This window comes from Lycorma delicatula, chromosome 2 (assembly GCF_047948215.1).
Source record: "Lycorma delicatula isolate Av1 chromosome 2, ASM4794821v1, whole genome shotgun sequence".
Classification (NCBI taxonomy): Eukaryota; Metazoa; Arthropoda; class Insecta; order Hemiptera; family Fulgoridae; genus Lycorma; species Lycorma delicatula.
The window spans coordinates 182,955,854-182,973,569 of NC_134456.1; the positions used below are offsets into that span (position 1 = coordinate 182,955,854).

The 17,716-nt window shown below is 29.6% G+C and overlaps 1 protein-coding gene across 1 annotated transcript in view; it reads right to left on the reverse strand.

Moving 5' to 3' along the window:
- Window positions 1–9,650, reverse strand: part of LOC142319487 (tubulin monoglycylase TTLL3-like) — a 56,769-nt gene extending 47,119 nt beyond the window's left edge. Inside the window, exon 1 of the mRNA XM_075356815.1 lies at window positions 9,587–9,650. The gene's annotated coding sequence lies outside the window, so the exon portion shown is untranslated. The remainder of the gene's footprint in view (window positions 1–9,586) is intronic.
- Window positions 9,651–17,716: the final 8,066 nt, after the last annotated feature.

Below are 17,716 nucleotides of genomic sequence, written 5' to 3' on the forward strand. Positions count from 1 at the left end.
CAAGCGTTTATAGAGGTCCGTATCTAGATGGCTGTTAATCATTAATTAGGAAACATCGCCCAGTCTTGTTTTTGCTTTCCGTCTCTATTATGAATTTTATGGAAAGACTATCTATTATCAAATGGAAAGATTGTTTTGCTTTTCCAGGAATACCGTCATTCTACACAATCCGCTTAGATATGAACAGGGGTACGACATGATTTTATGGATGGATCCGCGGGACCGGTAGATGTACCCTAAGGAGGGGTGTACAAAATTTAAACGGTTACGTCAAAATGCATTCCTGATCGATTCTAAAATACCATTTCAGAAAATAGTATTCTTCATTTTTGCTTGTGCAAAGAGCCCAGCATCAGTCAATTTTTGTGAATACGAGTTAAAATTCAACCATATCAGTGTGAAATGTAATAACTATATGCGCGAGGTTTGTGCCCACAATATCATTAACATATCATTAACAATATCATCCGGTGACAATCGGCTGATCCAATAAGAAAGTTGAAATTGACGAGAGTACGTTCGCGTGACGAAAACATGTTGGTCGTATAACGGGTCAGCAGCGGGTCTTTGGTGACTATTGCCGAGAAATTAAGGAATGTGTTTTATCACGGTGCCAGAGGGAAGCGCGCAAACTTTAATGTCTTTAATAATAAATTATATAAAAGCGGGATCAACATATATTTCGCACGAATGGCGGCCATATGGGGGAATTGCAAACCTGCTGGGAAACTATGTCCACGAAACAAGTAACCATTCGTAAAATTTTATACACCCACAAATGGGAGCCCGTACACAAACTATACAATTCACTGAGATTAGCGAAGCACCTTAACAAAATTCGGTGTGGTACAGATAGAGGAATGATAGATTCATATCTTGCCAAGTTTATTTGGCGTCACCGTTATAGAGATCGCGAATTATTTATTTCGGAAAATCCTCGCTGATATTGTCGCTTGCTGCCCTTCTGAATAAAAGTTAAATCAGTATTTGAAATAATACATTAACCAGAAAAAGGATCAGCCAAAAAAATCATAATTTTAAATACCTTAAAACACAACGGTTATTATACAACTTAACAGTTGAAATTTCCTTTTGTTAATTTCATTAATTTATTAATTAATTAATCACAAAATCCTCAATTACTTGCAGAATATTATTTCAGGCCATGAATTTAAGCAAACCAGTTGAAAACTGACATTTGTGTTTCTTAACCCGTAACGAAAGAATACCGATAAATCGATAGATCGAGTATAAGTCGAAAGAAGGACTTTTTATTATTTATAAATAAATAATACAGTAAAGATTAGTGTGACAAAATAAACATAGACACGCAACATTTACCTTATAATTCACTGATAAATGAAAAGTGTGTGAACAGCTGTTTAACTTCGGACTGGAGAACGAAAGTAATAATGTATACTATAGTACGAGTATAATGTTAAAATGATTTTATTGTCGTACCGTTCAATAAAATAACAATCAGAATAATATTTCTAATTATTCAACAATTCTTAAGTTATAAACCTGACAGTACTGTCCCCTTCCCCTCACTTCAAATGCTTGGTTACCTATTATGCAGTCTATACATTCAATATAGGTGTAAAAAGAATATTACGACTGAATATGAAATTATTAATAAACAAATGTAGTAATCACTATTGCTATAAAATATAAAAAAAATAAATAATACATTTTGTTTTTACACGTAACATGTCTACACATTGGAACGAAGATCAATAAACCTACTTCAAAAAGCAACAAATCGATTCGAATAGAGATAGCAGTCGGTAACCAATTTTGTTGATGCGGCTTAAGATACGAATGTCAACGAAACGTTTTTAATATGATTTATTGCAGGACTTTTTTAAAGAAATAATACAATTTTCAGGTATACTGTTATATATACAGTACATAAATATTATAATGATTTATGGCATATATAAAGTGCATAATTTAGAACGTACGTACAAATCTCTCTCTCACTCTCTTTTTCTCTCTCCTTGTTGTATGAGTGTATGAGATTGTTGTATAAATTAAAACTTTCAACGAAATTGTTCGTATTTTGAAATTCATGATTCTTCTACAGAGTTGGGAAAATGAATATATAATATATTGTTTCCCACAGAAAAGGGTAAATTAATTTGTTGATTTATATTATTTGTTCTAGTCATTTTTATTGCTATTAATTACGTTTATGTAAATCTTATTTCTGTTAATTATGTCGTGAAATATAATAGATAAAGTTACAATTTTCTTAGATCAATTAAGTTAATTACACAGTTAGTGAAAGTATCACTTTTAGGATTGAAGTCACTTGCATTCTGGTGAGTTTGATGTATGTAAAAGAAAATTCAGCTCAAAGCAAAAACATTGGAAACAACTTCTGTTTCTTAAGAATATCTAGAAAGATCTGGCCATAAAATCTACGAAGAACCGAATTTCCTATTAGATATTGTCATTTTCAGGAAGAGCTGAAATCCCTGTTAGGTCTTATTCAACATTTTATTATGGATTTAACGTATACTCAACTTACGTGAAAAAAATCTTAAAAACCGTTGGAAAGTAAGAAAATTGCGATGTAAGAGAAAATCTATAAAATAAAGGACATCAAGAATGCTAAATGTAGTGTTGGACTTGACAAGTACAATCGTAATATTAGGTTCGGTGACTGGGTTAATATAACACCACACATTTCCCAAGAAATGGGGGAGTTAGAATGCTCCAAAGTTATCTCATTCTAAAAATCACAAGTCATAACCTCTTCGAAAGACTCCTCAACACGAAAAAATGTTCCACGATTCACTGTTTGCATATTTACGTTTTTCAACAAGTCAAAAGTAAATTATTTACATAAATAATGTAAAACTATTTTCCTCCGAAATGAATCTGGTCGTTTAGTGATTATTACTCCGAAAATAACGGGATATGAATTCTGTATTTACAGCACTTATTTATCCAGCTAATGCATCAATCACTTGTTAGTATTATACGTTTCTGAAGGGTCTACTATCCACCATTTTTGTCCCTATAGTGCTACTTAGTCTTTGTATAGAAATGATAATAGCATCAAGTTGCTTGAACCACCCATCTTGTTACTGATTAATACATAAATATTATTATTCTCAGTAAATAACCTACCTCAATTAATCCTAAATACACCAAACTGAATCAACCGAAATTCTTCCAGGCCCCAGTAGTAACGAATTACTCGAAAAGGAACCCTCTGTCAATATTCCAAAAATAATTTAACTTTTATTTGATTTTCTTCCTATGACTTAAAATAGACTTGCAGAAAGTGCACAATGAAATTTTTTTAACAAAACAGGATGGAGAATAAATTTGAGATTAAAAAAAACATATTTCCGAACTGTATTAATCGTGACGGGATGGAATAAATTCAATATAATTTAGGTTAAATATAGCTAAAATTTCAATTAGTATTCTAAGTTTACCATAAAAACTATAAAAGAGTTGGTTGGTTATTCTTCCTCGTTATTCCAGTTTACAGGCAGTAATAAAATTATGTAGTTAATATAAGGGAATGCTACTCAAATACTGTTAAACTAAAAAACAATCAATAAATACTCATTTCAACTGTAAACGGCCTTTATCAACAATTATAAGGAAATTTTTTTAAAACAATACAGAAAAAGTTTTACAAAACAATAAAAATAAGTTTATTTAATATAAAACAGAAACTGAAACTCAAGAAATATAGTCGTAATAAGTTCAATCCAGGAGGAGGAATGAGAGGGATGGTTTTACTTAGAGCTTGGATACTCACAGCGAAATTGTAATTCATTTTAGTCAGTTTTTATTTAATTTCAAAAATTATTACTTGGTGTTTTCCCCCCTTTTTTTGGTTATTATTTTTTTTACTAACTCCATTTACAGCCACAGATTATGACTATAATAATTAAAATATGCATTTCATTATAAATGTTTACTTCATGTAAAAATTCTTTAACATTCTCCCAGCTATTTCATTAGAATAACCAGTTAATACATCTCATTATTTGCATAAAAATAAATGGCGATGATAACGTTGAAAATTTTACTTCAATTTTGTGTATATAAAAAGGTATTAAATGTTTTTTTCTAAAATATATTCTTTACAAGGTATAAAATAAATTTCTTTTGAATAACATTTAAGTAGAAGTTCAATTATTTTATAAGGAAATAGGTAGTAGGTTCCACTGTTTAGTTATAATGAAGGATACTGTAATAAATTATTGTTTTTTTAAACATCAAATCACGTGGTTATAGTCATATATCATATCGTCTGTGTATCTTAATTCACTAGTGTAAATTGATAACCCTTTATTTATAAAAGTTTTTTTTTTTTATAAAGCTTCCGTTTCCTTTTACAATTCGGTTTATTTCAGCGTGTTTTATACACTATCTTTCTTCCCTGACTTCCGACTACCCTCCTCGTATCAAGATATCTTGTTTTCTGAATTATGAATATCACAGGTAGTGCACGCGTCTACAGTAGGTATATCGATAATACACGCACCCATTTCTAATATCTATCTTTTCTGTATACTGAACTAATATCAGAAAAGTTACTTGGCTATTTTAAGAAGTTATGTTTATCGATTTCTAAGTTTAAGAATCGTTACTTGTTTTTTTTCTTCGTTTTACACGCATCCAACAACCTTCCTTTAATGTTCCTGCTATAAAAAAACAATTATTTTGCATTACAAACGCTCTTATTCGCGTATTTTCTTCAAACATTTTTAAAAAATCTTTTTCGAAATGAAATATCCTTTTTCTATTCAATCATATTTTTAAATTGTTTTATTTTTTATATTCACTAAGGCGAAAATACAACAAAAAACATAACTAAATCTTTAACAATATTTTAACATATTTGAATTTCTCAACCCCTAACACTGTAATTTACTTATTTATTTATTCAATTTCTATAGTCCTCGTAAACCTGCGGAACAGTAGATCAATAAAGTAGTCCAAACTTTTCATTTCATTTGGCCAGTCCCTTTCTCCAAAACAATTAAAAATCCAAACATTAAACAATAATGTGTTTTGTTAATTAATCAGAATTTTAGATTCAGTATAATTCTAATAATTAATTAATTAATAATTAATTCAGTATAATTATTATTTAACAATTAACCAGGATAATAGAAAAGGTATTTTTTTAAACCGTCAGTTGAATGCGTTAGTAAAATTTATAAAAATATTTGATTAGTAAATCTTTACTTAGACAACATTCTTTCAATACTGAATTTCTCTTGTAGTCATTAATAAAAATATCATAATTATTATTTCTTAATTAAAATTTAAAACCACGGATAGTAATTTCGGAGATTCAAAATTAGAGTTTATAGAATTTATAGTGTTAGATTAAGACATATTAGTTAAATAGGGGGTCACCCACCGGGTTGATCTAGTGGTTAACGCGTCTTCCCAAATCAGCTGATTTGGAAGTCGAGAGTTACAGCGTTCAAGTCCTTGTAAAGCCAGTAATTTTTACACGGATTTGAATACTATATCGTGGATACCGGTGTTCTTTGGTGGTTGGGTTTCAATTAACCACACATCTCAGGAATGGTTGAACTGAAATCTTTGATCGTAATCACATATACTTTATCACCTCCTATTTTTATATTAAGAATTATATCGAAAAATATAATCTGCAGATTTAAACGGATTAATGAAATCCCATATTCTTTGACATCATGGCATCATCATATTCAAAAGTTTAATACAGTTTTAATAATCCGTTTTAATAAATTAAAAAACTATTTTAATAACTAAAAGATTAAATACGAAACTTAAAGAGAGACAAATGTTTTAAATATAGAAAAAACGGTTATAATACTTATCAACTAGGCTTTTACGGAGTATAGTACAAATTGCCTTACAATAAATATAAATTATAAATTCTGACTTATCAATCGATAATCCTCCTACCGACTGCAAGGTACACTAAGAAACGTCAATATTTAAAATAATACACGACATGATGCGAATTTCAATAAACTGTAGTTTGAGTAGGCCTGAAACAGTTAAATCCCTCGAATGCGTGTGCGCGCACACAAAATTTCACTAAAACTAAATAGCAAGTACAAGTAGTGAGACAGAGAGAAGAGAGGGAAATAATGAAAGAAAAGTGAGAACCATAATCCCAGTAAAACAGCACTATTTAAAAATTCATTGCATATCGAGTTGTTTATTAAGTTAAAACACTTTAAAGGCACTTATCCGAAGACTTATCTGTACGGTATTCATTATACTGAATAGATTTATTCTTACAACCATAAAAATCATTTTATGCTTAAAACAAGATATACATATATACTCCAATTTCTTTTCTAGTTTTAAATATACTATTTTCTCAGTAGAAAGGAAGACTGAAAATTATCTTTAGTCTTTAAAGAAAAATTTCTTCTTTTTCAATAACAAAAAAAAAGTGTAATATTTTCTCCTTTTTAAGATAAATTTTATTTTAAAAATTCTGGATAGTTTGTTATAATGGATTTTAAACTTTTTAATGGATTTCTCACTTCCCAGGCTCTGGATTTCTAATTTCTAGGCACGTTCAAATAAATAGTCTAAAAATATTTATATACCCCGTATTTCAGACTTTCTGATTAAATAATGCATAGAAAAGACAATAATTTTTTTTTCTTATAATTAGAGAATTTTCAAGATGTAACAATTGATCTTACATCCTATTGTACATTAGACTGTTCAAATTTCAAATTTATAGATAATTTTCAATTATTAGGGTTTTATAAAATTTTAAGCCAACTCCTTTCCCACTTCCTCTCCTGTGGTCCGATAAAGCCAGAAATTTAGAATTAAATTCTAAATATCTACATCTGAAATCTTAATTCAACTGACTTTTTGCTCACTCTCACACACATTTTAAATTGCATTTCTTTTATCATCCCTAATTGAATCTCTTGGGAGAAATTGTGTTTCATTTAATTAATCCTCTTTCTGTAGCTTTTGCTATTTTTCCTAACCAATAGGACGTATATTTATTCTCTCTCTCTCTCTTTTACTCTCTGAGATGGCCAGCAACAATATTTGGTACAATGATAATCAAGAAAAGAACTAAAAACACCAAATTAATTTTTTTAAACCCCCTTAATATACGCTCTTAACCTTTAATGATTGATTACTAATGGTAATACTCTTGCTCAAATTTTTCTATTACATTTTGAACCTATTGAACTGATTTATTTATAGAAACTAAGAATTAAAAAAGAAAAGTAAGAGGACGTGTGTTTCCTGTTTCAGTAGAGTTGCACCAATCACCTACATCAAAAATTACCTGGCAATCACTGCAAAGAAAAGATGAGAGTTCGTGATACTAAATAGAAAGAGTAGGATTACCTTAAGAATTGAAGGATTTTTCTACTCAAAGAATTTTTCTGTCTTCAGTTAACGGTACTCTTCAACCTTAAGTAATATCCTGCCGTCGTCTAATCCCTTCAGCAGTAAGATCAAATTGTAGAACAACGTTTTTAGTCAACAAACAAAGCAAAGTAAAACGCCGAGAAGAAGAGTTTTGAAGGGTCAGCCATAAGATCTTGTAATTTTAAGGAAGCGAGTGATATTTAAAATTTACAGTAATATATTTTTTAAAAAAACGTACAGAGAGAAAAATCTGATAGTTGCTTAATGTCTGTCCTCCTTAAATCTTCACTGAATTAATACTTGTGTGATCATCATTCCGAAGGATAGGCTAACGTAAATAAAAATTAAAAGGTAGGTAGTCAGTTTCTTTCCCAATCACATTGTACGTTAAAAATTAAAGATTGTTACATTGTCAGACCAAAATATATAAAATATTTTTATTATAATTGCAAAGAAGAATGTAAGTACACGATTTTTTAACGGTTTATCTCATTTTTGTTTAAAAAAACGTCTAAAATTTGTATATTAGTCTTTAAGAAAACTATTCCATTGACAACCTATCGTGGTGTGGCTGAAGAAACAAACATATTCGCAATCTAAACCGTTCAAATTCTGTTGAAAATATAATCAGGTTTTTGATTAGAATACGAGTTGGGACTACAAAAACAGAAAATTGAGTGAAAAATTACCAGCTGTATTAAAAAAAAAACTATTATGTAAGGTACTCACTCTAAACCGAATGATGGTAGGCGATCTAGCGTAAAACACTAGCCCACCCCGAAAATTACACAGTCATATTAAGGCTCGGAAGACTCTATGAGAAGCTTAACAAGAAAACGGAAAAAAAGTGTTTTATCGTTGTCTTTTTAACTGATCTAAATATACACACCAAACGTAGATATTAAAAAAAATAACATCTTCATTCTGTTCACCATAGGGGAATGTATGTGTAGTGAACATTATTACTCTAAGTGGAAAAAACTCTCCTTGTACTTTTAATGCTTTACATGTGTTACATTCATTTAAAAGACTGGGACAGCTAATGAAAGTAATTTATTAATCCCAACAACCCCCGGTGGACAAAAATGTTTTACTTATCGAGGCAGTTAAAAAATTATAAAAATAACTGTTTACAAAGAAACATTAAAGTAGCAGGTAATTCGCTAATGCAAAATATAAATTTTTTGAGTATTTATTTAACAAATTCAGTAATTATCGCAATTATTTATTATTTAAATAAATCAAAACACTCCTGTCAAGGTTAGCGAGCGTAGGTTAAGTTTGGTTAATAAAATAAATAAATATAAATAACCATTTATTAAAATTAATAAAGAGACTGCTTTGAATCTATGTTAAACTCTATATCGGCCCATTTTCCACCGAAATCCGATTGATTACTTTGTTTTTATATAAAGTTGTAGCTGCGGTGGCGTTAATACGTAAGTACCGAAAAAATAATACAATTAAACGTTTTAACACTATATTAGTAAGAATAAATAGAATTCAGCTTAGCCGGTCATGTTGCAAAATTTGTTAAATAAATAACCCTAAACAAACGAGTAATGAAGATAAATGAGGAATCTATGAAAAAAATGAAAATAATTGTTAGAAATTACGTTAATAATGCACTACGTTTAATAATTAAAATTTATTAAAAACAAAATAACTAACCGACTAATGATTTTTTTTCTTTAAATAAAAGTAAATAATAATTTTGTTGTAATAACAATTCTTTTTATTTTCATTATTACAACAAAAAAAGTTATTTCATTATTTTCACAAAGCTCATTATCTATACTCTACAGTCTTAAGTTCCAAAAGTTTATACACGCGAAAAATTAACTAAACATCGATCTGGTTTTAAAATAACTTAATTTCATCCAAACTTTATAAAATAAATGTTACTTATATGGGTTGAAATATTACTTCAATGTTTACTTTATTAAAAAGTAGATTATAAATAATATATTTTCAGAAAAAAGTTACAATAGTTGGGTTAAAAATTATAGCGCTTTGTTTTTTTAATTATATACTGCACATAATAGTTATTTGCTAGTCGTACATTTATCAATAGAAATTTTTAAAAAATTAGTTTTTCATAATATTTTTTGTGAAAAATAATTTGTTACGAATTTTTTTTTGTAATATAAAAGAGAATACGAAATCGTGTAAGATAATATTTATTTAAAAGTACCTGTACAACAGAGCATGTTTGGAGATACTGAAAGTCCGGCTGACTGCTACTGACTGTAGTTGCTTCAACCAAGCAATCAGTTTGTGACGTCACTGAGTCTAGTTGAGGTAGTCCCCATCCCTACCCCATTACATAGGCCAACTGAGTATAGTTTATATACATAATACACACACTCAAATACACAATTATTTGCTAATATCGTTATTAATGCTATTGTTGTTTTCATTGACTACCGTATAACACGTGAGAATATTATATTACACATTATTTAAATATCCATTTAAATCATTGATTCTCAAACTTTTTCGCCCACCACCCACATTAAGAATCAAGAATTTTCTAGCGCCCCCAAAAATGTTAAACTTACCGTCTGTTAAAAATAATAATTGCAGTTGTTGTTTTTAAGATGCGCTCTTAAAAACAGCAATTGCAATTATTGCTTTTAAACGTGACATCCTATTTCTGAATTGAAACTTACATTTTAAATAGAGCAATTAAAATGCATGTTTAAAAATTTGCATGTTCAATGCATATTTGAAAGTATTTTTCGTATATTTGGAATATTCTGATTCAGTAAAATCTTAGAGACATAAAAAAAAACAAATTAAAGTTAATATCTTAAGCTTTTAAACGATATTAATGCAGTTTACTGAAAAAATTTCGTTTCCCCCATGCGCTCCATCAAACACGAAGAAAATCTTTCAAATTTTTAAAACTTTTCTTCTTACTGATTTTTTTTTTTAATTTGATTATTTTTGAAATCTGAAGTATATTGTCAAAAAGTAGAGCATTCAAACTTTCATTTTTTTATTCATCTCTCTAAGCCTCTTGGTTGCAAAGTTAAAGTAGTTTGAATACAATCATTTTTTATCATAAAATATAGGTGTCCCTTTTATTTTTTTTATACTAGTGTAATGGGTATTTAATTTTAGTTCGAAATATCCGGAAAACATACTTTTTGCCTATTTTTTTAATCAGCCATCGCCTTCCTTGATCACCTGAAACCTCCAATTTTCTGTGAGCCTCCCTGAAGGCGTCCAGCGCCTACAAGGGGGCGTTATCGTCTACTTTGAGAACGAATGATTTCAATCATTATTTATTTTAATAAATGATTCATGTGCCTATCATATTTAATTTTTATAGACATATAATTCCATTAACATACACGTAAATATTTATAGTGTATATAAAATTTCTAGTTGAATCATGCAACATATCAATAGGTAAAATTCGCGAAGCACTAAGACTTTTTTAAGTAACTTTTTAATTCATTAGCAAGGTGATTTAACACAAACCAAAAAATGAATAACTAATTTAATAATTATTTATAATAACTTATATAAAATATTTTTTTAAAGATTTCCTTGAATCTGGATGTCAATTCAAACCTTACCATCGGTTATCTGATCCAAGTCCCTTGCTCGTCTCTATTCTCTTCCAATTTTATCTAGATATGTGAGTTATGTAATCTCCTATTTCCTTTTAGTTCGTCTATGATTTTTACTGGTATTCCTTTTTACCTTTACCACTTTAATTAACCTTTATTCCTCAAGATATATCCCAGGCTGTTAACTTGCCTGTGCTAAATTATTGGTATTAAAATTCCTATACAACTCATTATCCTCTCTACTTTATTTTTTATTCTGTCTGTATACTTAACTTTCATCAATCTCCTTGACTACTGCAGGTTATAGGAAACCTACAGTAATACAAAACTCAAATCCATCCCGTAACCTGCCAGTTCTTAAAATTAAACAACATATCACGATAGCCTTACTTGAGAAAGAGTGAATCGGTTCCCCGTCGTCTTTTTAACCGAGATATATATTTAAAATAGTTGCTTTTATGTTACTAAAGTACCAAGCAGACTAACTGCCAAGCTCACCAAAGTGCAGATGACGTTCTCAAGTTACACCGTCAATCAGTTCAGTATAAATATGGCTGTATAGTTAACATCATTACTTTCATACAGTAAAACTCTAGATTAGGGACCTTAGCCTCTTCTAGCTCAGATGCACATTATATGAACCACTAGAATAGGTGGTGTAAAGCAACAAATTAACCTATTTGTTTCTGTTGTGAAACATATCATTATACCATGTCCGAAACAGTAGGGGGATTAAATACACACATACATACAATTTGAGATTTAAAAAAGTAATAATTGTAATCAATAGCTGGTGAAACTTTTATAAATATTACGTTCGTTAATTCTAATATTACTGAAAAATTAAGATTGTTTTTTTTAAGAATTTTTTCCAGATTTGTATTGAAATGGAAGGCATTTTAATTGACCTGTTTAAAAACGTAGTGGAAGATATATTTTTTTACTGTAATGTACTCTAAATTTCCGTTAAAAACTAATCTAACGCTTAAACAATTTGCATATTTTTTAATGAAGTCATTTAATTATTCATTTACACTTTATTTAAAGTGAATGTATTGTTTGTTTTACGTTCATTTTCACTTTGAAAATGAGATTCTTTTAATTTTTAGACCCACAGATTAGGTTAAAAAAATGACTTCCTGTGATCCACGAACATTATTATTATTTCTTTTTCCTCCCATTCTATTAATTTTTAAGAAAAAATTGAAATCCAATCCCACGTAGTCAACAATGACGTCAACTCAAATTCATAGATTTATGTAATAAAAAAAAGAATTTTAACTGTTATGTAATAAATATAATTAAAATAAATTTATACATTTTATGTTGCAAACTATTTTTACGGAACAGGAAAGGGAATGTCGCGTGACAATTCATTTCTCCTTTTCACCTTCGTTGTTTCATCGCCGTAAGGACTGGGCAGCGCATTCAGAAGGTCAATTTAAATATTAAAAATTCTGCTCCTGATTTAAAATTGTTCCATTTTGCATGAAATAAAATCATTTATAATTTTCTTTCTTTCTTTCTTTTTAAGTATAGTAAAATATTTTTTACAAGATATGTAAGTATAATTTTAGATTATTCACGTTTTTTCTTAAATATATTGTTTTGATAACGAGTTAGAAAAATAAATATTTAAATATGGTAATATTTGGATTATTTATCGCTAAAATTATGCACTATTTTTATAATAATCCAGTTCGTTTATTATAAATCAGAAAGGACTCTTATCGATTCCCAGAAAGTTAAAATTAGCTGACATTCAATTCTTGACCTAAATGTATCCAACACGTTTGAAAAACGTTTTAATTTCCATTGGAGTAGCTAAAGATGGTAGTCCGAACGCTAAACTTCTTAACTATCCCATTTATCTTGTATTATAAATATTTTAAATAGATTTTTATACTTTCTTAACCTAACATATTTAAAAGTAAATGCACAGGCCAGAAAAATATCATGGAACCTGGGAAATGAAGAAATTCGAGAAACAGATCAGTAAAACAATGTATTTAATAGGAAAAATTGGAAAGTAGAGATTGGGTTCATCCAACAAGCTACCTCAGCATGCAATTTTTTATTTCTTCCCAGTGAATAGGAAACCAAGTCCTCAATAGGTCTATAGGTACAGCCTATACAGCCATTATAATACACAAATACCAAGAATAACCTTGTAATTTCTATACTTAAGCATGCGATTCCAATATTTTTTTAGATATTTCATGATTTGTCCGATGTATTTTCCATTGCAACTCAACAAGATATACTGTATACTATATTTTTTGGTTGAAATTTCCAGTAGAGGCTTTAGTTTGGAGAATAAAGGTTCTAAGCTATTGAGTTGTGATGAGCAAAGAAGACTATTTTTTATATCCGATAAATACATTAAGGTTAAGTATATTTTCTTTTCTTTATCGTTTCAAATAGCTGTAATATTCTTATTATTTAACTCCAATTTAAATAAAATTATATTAAAGATAATACTGAAAACGTTTGTGTTTTTTTTGCATATATAATTTAAGGTTTTCTGGATCAGTTTTAAGTTTAATCCACTTCAATTTCAAAATATACATTTCAACATAATTTCTATATACATAATTTTTAAAAGTTATTTAAGGATGTACACAGAGTGAATCAAAAGTATGGAAACAACTTAAAACCGTTCCAGGTAGAATACTGTAACTTTCAGGATAAAGTATCGCTCAACTACTTTATCTTTTGACGAGAAATAGAATTTCAACTCCTTTTTTAGGGGTGGCCCAGGGGTTGTAACTCAAATATTTTAAATGCTAACACCCTTTGCGTGAAAATTATTGTGATATTTTAAAGGTCTCTTTAAGGCAAAAAAATGGTATAAATAAAAAGTAGATACGATATTTTTACCAAAATTGGCGGCGGGATAAATTTTGGATTTTGAAAATTACTAAATTTAGTACGTTCAAATAATAAAATTAAATAAAAAGAGATTAGACTGAATTAAATTAAAATTTATTTTAAAAGTTAAATTAAAATTTTAAAAATTATTTTTTTTAAACACAAAAATTGTTTTTGTTTCAATCTAATGAGTAATAAATAAAAATATTGTCAGCTAATCATGGTGATCAGCTGATCATTTATGGTAGTGTTTCAAAAATACCACTCTTGCAAAAATGAAGCTTACTTCATTGTTGTGTAAAATTCCAGTTAGAGTTTCATTAATGAAACTCTAATCGAAACCTTTATTAGAATTTGATTAGAGTTTCATTTACTGTTTGTTTCTAATGAGAATTTATTGTGATCGGTTGGCTAATTGATTTTGTCTACCTTTACTACATTTGTAAGCCACTTTTGTTATTTACATCATTTTTACCTTATTTGTAACTGGTTTTTATTGAATTAATTTTTTCTGTGCTAATGCTAACATTGCTATCACTTATCACTTTGAACTGGAAAGGGTCACGTTTTTAATGGTGAGGGACGTTGGCGATAGAGTTAGATCATATAATGAAGGTTGTGAATTGTTATTCAATTCAGCAATTTAATAATCGTAGCCCTATTTCAAAAGGCACAGTGTCGAAAACCGTCATCGATTTGAAGAAACAAGGAGCATTAATAATAGAGGAAACCAGGAAGGCCTAAATCAACAACAAATCGTTAGAGATTATGCAAGAATTTATTGAAAATTCTCATTCCTACTTGAACAGCAGTAAGAGAATATAACATTAGCGAAAGTTCAGTGATTCGAACATTAAAAAGTGAAAATTTCAAACCCTTCAAAATTCGTCTGGTGCAAGAACTTAATGAAGATGACTACGATCGAAGACTTCAGTTATACGAAATTATAATGAACAATATTTGTGAAGATTTTAATTTATTAAAATCCTTTTTTTTTTCTTGCTTGTTTAACCTCCGGGTCCGCAGTCAAGCAGTTCTTTCCGCAAAGGATGAGATGAGTGTTTTGTAGCGTGTGTGAAAAATGCCCTGCCTGACCGGGATTCGAACCCAGGATCTCCGGATGAAAGGCCGAGACGCTACCACTCGCGCCACGGAGGCCGGCAATTAATTAAAATCCGGGTTAGTCTAATAGTTAAAATCGCATCCCAAAATCAGCTGATTTTCGAAGTCGAGAGTTCTAAGGTTCGAGTCCTTGTAAAGGCTTTACAAGCAAAGGAGTTGAAAGACTTGTAAAGTTACTTTTATATGGATCTGAATTCTAGACTGTGGATACCGATGTTATTTAGTGGTTGGGTTTCAATTAACCACACGTCTCAAGAGTGGTCGGCCTGAGTCTATTCAAGACTACACATTTATCGGTACACTTACAATTACACGCCACGTTACGCACAGATGCCTCGGCATCTCTGCATAATACTGTTGACATCATGTCAGTCTGCTGTTACTCTGTAACCTGGTATACATAAAACAAATAATTAAATATTAAACAACATAATTTTTAACAATGAGGCCACATTTTTTTAAAATGACAATGTAAATCGCTATAATTGTCGGTACTAGACTGATATTAACTTACACTGATATCGTGAGGTATATACACAGTATCTAAACGAAGTAAATGAACAGGCAGGTATTGTTGGAGAACGATTGACAGGGCCTATATTTATTGATGGAAATTTGAACGCAATGAAATATGAGGCTTTGCTTCTAGACCACATCGTTCCAAACATTCAAAATGTCGTTGGCCCAACTTCCAAAACATTTGGTTTCAACAAGATGGTGTCCCGCCTCATTTCGGTCTTCAGGTATCTGAAATTCTTAATACAGTTTTTCCTGGAAGATGGATTGGCCGAAGGGATCGAATAGAATGGCCAGCGAAATCACCCGACTTGTCACCTTTGGATTACTTTCTATGGGGGCCACTTAAAAAGTATTGTTTATCATAATAAGCCCCAATATATCGACGATTTACAAAATAGAATTCGAGAATCAACACAAAATATCACTAGGGAATCATTGAATAACAGTATCATCCTTTTACAACCGACTGGCACACTATCAAACAACAAAAGGAGGACATTCAAACATTTATTAAGATACAGATTTATTCCATAAATATAAAATTTTACCATTTATATTTGAGTTACAACCCTCTGCCCACCCCCCAAAGAAGGTTTTGAAACTTTATTTCTCTTCTGTCTTTCTCTTCTGCTAGAATGTGTACTTACGGATTAAATATTCCTCATAACTTTGAATGGGGCAAGGAAATTGTTCCTTTAGGAATCCTTTACTTTTTCTTGGTCGCTATTTAATTTCTGGACAAAAGATGTATTTTGTTTTACCATAATCTAAAGCTAGCAAACGCAAAATCGTTGTTCAGTAATGTGATGCTCCAATCCGGGTAAAATTAGTCCGATCTTTCTATGAATATTTTGCGGGATGAGTAACTGCTGCCTCCAGAAAGTCTTGAGCTTTCTTTGGGGTGGGATTATACATAAATAGTAACGCACTTCCTCCGAGGATTGATCAATCTTTCTTACTACCCGCTTTTCCTTATCCTTGATCCTTTCTTTCAATTCTAGTTTTTAAAGGTATTTGTTGGATGCTAGGCCAAAGCTGAGGACGGCGAGACTTTAAGAGCTATTTGTATGATCTAATGGAGAACTGTCTGTAAAGTATTCTGTTTTCTCTTTATGATTATAAAATAAAAACCCATGAAGTCCCTCTTGGGTAAAATCGGATCTTTTAATTCCTGTTAATCACAAAAAAAAATTTGTTAGTAGAAATTATTTCTTAGTGGAAATCAGTTATTAACAATAATTGAAAATTTTAGTTAATTTTAAATTAATTTCAAGTTAAAAATATTTTTCGTAATAATCTTGTTTGAGTAACTGCAAAAGAAAACTACTTTTATTCAGTAGCGGAGCAGATACTCAGTAAGTTCTTTAACTTGGTCATAGTTAAGATTTCAGTTAGATTGTTCATTCTAAGTATTATGCTGAAATCAAATCACTCATTCACGATTTCACAGGATCAAGCAAACCGTACTCATAAATATCAGAGATAATAAAAGGACAAGATACGATAAAAAAAACTATTATAATAAATATTCTGAACAATCTACAAACATTAATTTTATTTACATATGTAAATAATGCATTATCTTAAATAATAATATATATATGTAAATTTAAATTAAAAATATGGTTAAGTTTCGTGTACTCCACATTTATTTCACAACTGTATTCTAATTATTCTGTAATATTATTATTATTAAAATTACATTATTATTATTACTACAAATTATCTATTGCATCATAAAATTAAAATAAAAATACAGAATATTTAGTTGGTATTATTTATAGTTTAATAGGAAGGTTATTTTTTAATAAAAATTTCTAAAAAGGATATAGACATGTTTTTATGCTAATTTTAGATTAATCCAAATTATATTTAAATAAGATTCCGATGTATACTATTACCATATTTATTTATATTAATTCAGCAACACTTCGAAGACCAATAACGTAAATTAAGTCACAAATATTGCATCAAGGAATGGAAGGAATACATAATAGTTTAATAAGTTAATGCAAATAATTTTTAGAATTGATCATAACTAACTGTCTTCTTCCAAAAGCAATTTTCTGTGTGTTTATTAATATTTAGATTCAATAAAGTTTAAAAATTCTCTAATATAAATATTCTTTTATTATTTTTTTGTGGCAGGGGCTCTCACCCGCTAAAAAACCTCCCCCTCTAGTCACGCAGGGGACAGACCTAATCCACATGGTATGTACACAGCCCCTGCG